The sequence below is a fragment of the Rhinopithecus bieti genome, unplaced genomic scaffold, assembly GCF_001698545.2.
Source record: "Rhinopithecus bieti isolate Rb0 unplaced genomic scaffold, ASM169854v2 scaffold_25748, whole genome shotgun sequence".
Classification (NCBI taxonomy): Eukaryota; Metazoa; Chordata; class Mammalia; order Primates; family Cercopithecidae; genus Rhinopithecus; species Rhinopithecus bieti.
The window spans coordinates 685,581-688,674 of record NW_016811783.1 but is presented as its reverse complement, the minus strand read 5'-3'; the positions used below and the strand labels follow the sequence as shown (position 1 = coordinate 688,674).

The 3,094-nt window shown below is 34.6% G+C and overlaps 1 pseudogene; it reads right to left on the bottom strand.

Moving 5' to 3' along the window:
* Positions 1–2,187: 2,187 nt before the first annotated feature.
* LOC108544115 (protein tyrosine phosphatase type IVA 1 pseudogene) lies at positions 2,188–2,712 on the bottom strand (annotated as a pseudogene).
* Positions 2,713–3,094: the final 382 nt, after the last annotated feature.

The window sequence follows — 3,094 nt, the reverse complement described above, 5'->3', positions numbered from 1 at the left end:
TCAAAATCTCCTAAAACAAAACCAGCACTTCACAATTTGTAATTAGTACTACAAGAACAATTTAATTGATTCTCCTGTTCTCCCTTCTCTTGCATTTTCAGAGCCATTACGTTCCATCTGATGAGGTTGTAGCGCTTTCTATCACTTCACCAGAATGAGAAATCTCTGCTATTTTCATTAAGTAACTAAATGTTAGGCCATGTCCAATTCTTAAATAATTTCACACTCTTCGCAAGGGGGGAAAAGATTATTCCAAGTTATTTCAAAGTTTTTACAGAATTGCTAATAATAATAACAGTAGCAATGCCTTACTAATGCAGAATACTTTATGGTTTATAAATATGTATAATATGTAGTATATGTGACATAATATTATAGATAAAATATATATAATTTCATTTGAAATAACTCTTTAGAAATTTTACTTGCTAGACCAGTTTTATTGCAACTTAAAGATGCTAAGGTGAAAAATAATTTGAAAACATTTTAGTTCATTCCAAACAGAAACATAAGCCTAATTATTTTATTTAAAAATAAAAGACACCTCCACACATTGACAACTACTGAAATTTTAGGTAAATAAGTAAGTTTCAGAAATTATTCTGGGGCACAGTATTTGTAAACAAGTAAAAAATGGGCATGGTAAAAACTTGGAATCTGGCAGTCTGAACACATCGATTTGTAAATCTTCTCTGCCCATAATGGGTCACATTCATCTTCTCAAAGTTTTGGTTTTCCAATCCCTGATGCAGGTAGGATTCCATATTCCTTTACAACTTTTGTTTCTCCCTCTCCCCACAAAGGCAGTGAAGAGGAATTCCCTATATCCTTCACCTCATTTGTCTTTCTTTGTCTTTACTCCTGATAGGGAAGGAGTTTGGTTTGTTTTCTTTTTTTTTTTTTTTTTTTTTTTGATGATAAATGCATTTCACTATTTATTTAGATGTTTAAGCTCTCACATTGTTTTTACAAGCTGATGAACACTGACAAATTATTTCTCCCACAGAACTAAAACCACACATCCCCAGACAGTATAAATATATGGTTGAACTAACCTTAATATATATCACCATTTTATCAATTACATAATAAAACAAATTATCAAGTATCCAAATATTAAGTTACACAGCTCGAAAGGCATATAAAATATTAGATGTCTGCTCAATTCATTAGCAGAAACCCACTTCTTTTTTTGCAAGAAAGGTTAGGAAGGGAAGGAAATAAAAAATCATTTTCAAACAAAAATAAGTTGGTAAACAACTTCTGATAAATATGGAAAAAATTACAAGAATTTCAGAAATTTTATGATTAAGAATTGTTTTAGCTACAGTAACAAATCATCTCTACCTTTAAAAAATATTTTACTAAATTAAAGGGCATATCGCACATGCTCTGCACAAGACCAAGGCAATATTTTGCTAAAAATAATGAATAGCCCCCTCCCATTCTTTTCTCAGGCTGTCCCTGTGAAGTTGCACCTCAGATTGCAAACATTAAATTAACTGTAAGGCCTTTCTGTCTGAAGACATTAAAGACATGTGCTTCTATACAATGTAGATTTTTTAAATGGAGGTTTTTCATAACAGCACAAAGTAAGATTTATTGAAACACATTAAGTAATCACTGTAAGACTTGGTAAAAAAAAAAAAATGGTTAAGCAAACCTGATATATGCGAGTATGAAAGACAGCAGGCAAGTCAGCATGTAGGCCCTACTTTCAATGTTTGAAATGATTGAAGGAATAAACTACATAAGGTCTAGAGTGTTCATAGTTCCTAGGATTTTAGTTCTGTATGGTACTAAAAATATACAAGTATTGTGCCAGGTGGCACCTAATCCTCCCAATTTTCTTATATATTGATAAGATTCTGGCATGGGAATAGATTTAAACAACACATAACTCAATACTGCATGATTTCAGGAAAGGTCAATTGGTACAAATGACAAGCACATTTTAAATGCTAACAGCAAGAATCTTTTGACAAGTGTCCAAATAGGTTGACTGTAACCCAAACACAGATGTTGCCAAATCTATCCGGCTTGTGGCCTGGTAAAACTGCCTTTCAGTACTCCTATGGAAGCTTCATTAGACTTGATCACTAAGCCAACATGTTTGCTAATATGTCTAATAAATCAGGTCCTGTCTCAAGTTCCACTTCCAAGGCAGTAGCATCAGGGACCCTGGTTTTATTGACTGCAACAGTTGTATCTATGACCACTGGAGTCTTTGAAGCGAAGCCACATCTTTAGGACAATACTTCTCCAAATACAAAAGTTAATTGCTGTTAAAAGCTCGACGCTGCTTTTGTCTTATGAATTGTACTGCATCTTCATCTTTCATTTTGCCTTCAATTAATGCTAGGGCAACAAGTACTGGAGCTCTCCCAAGGTCTGCAGTGCAATGAACAGCAGTACCACAACCAGGTTCTTTATGAAACTTAAATTTTACAAGACTTAACCAGTCATCAACAATCTGGTTGGATGGTGGTGCACCATCATCAAAAGGCCAATAGAGAACATGGATACCTTCTTTCTCCAGAAGAGTAGTGTCATAAGTTGCTTCACATACTCTTATCTATTGTGAAAACTCCATACTTCTTACCTTCCTCTATAAATTTGTTTAAGGTCACATTGGTTGGATTGTGTGTGGTAAGAAATCCTCATGCTCTTGTATGTGACTTCCACAGGAACTGGGTGTTTCATTCCAGCCATGTTAATTTAGTTAAAAGACACTCAATAGGGTTATGAAAGAATTTTAAAAGTTGAATATAGAAATGATGCAAAGAAACTGAAGTCTACTTCAATATACTCCACTTGAAATTCTCAGTGCTTTGAGTATGAAGTTGTAAGTAATGATAAATGAAACTAACCTCCTAACAAGAAGCGGCAATTCTTCAATCCAGTAATACCGAGGCAACAGAAAGGAAGTGCAGTGAGGTTTACCCCATCCAGGTCAGAACTCTTGTAAAATGCCCTGTGGGTTTCAATACAACACTTCTGTGTCCAGGATAACCACTCTTTTGGGTGCCTCTTGGTGGAGTAGTAATGAATTTCTGCAGCTTCCTTGTTTGCATAGAGGTCGTGTTGTGCCTGG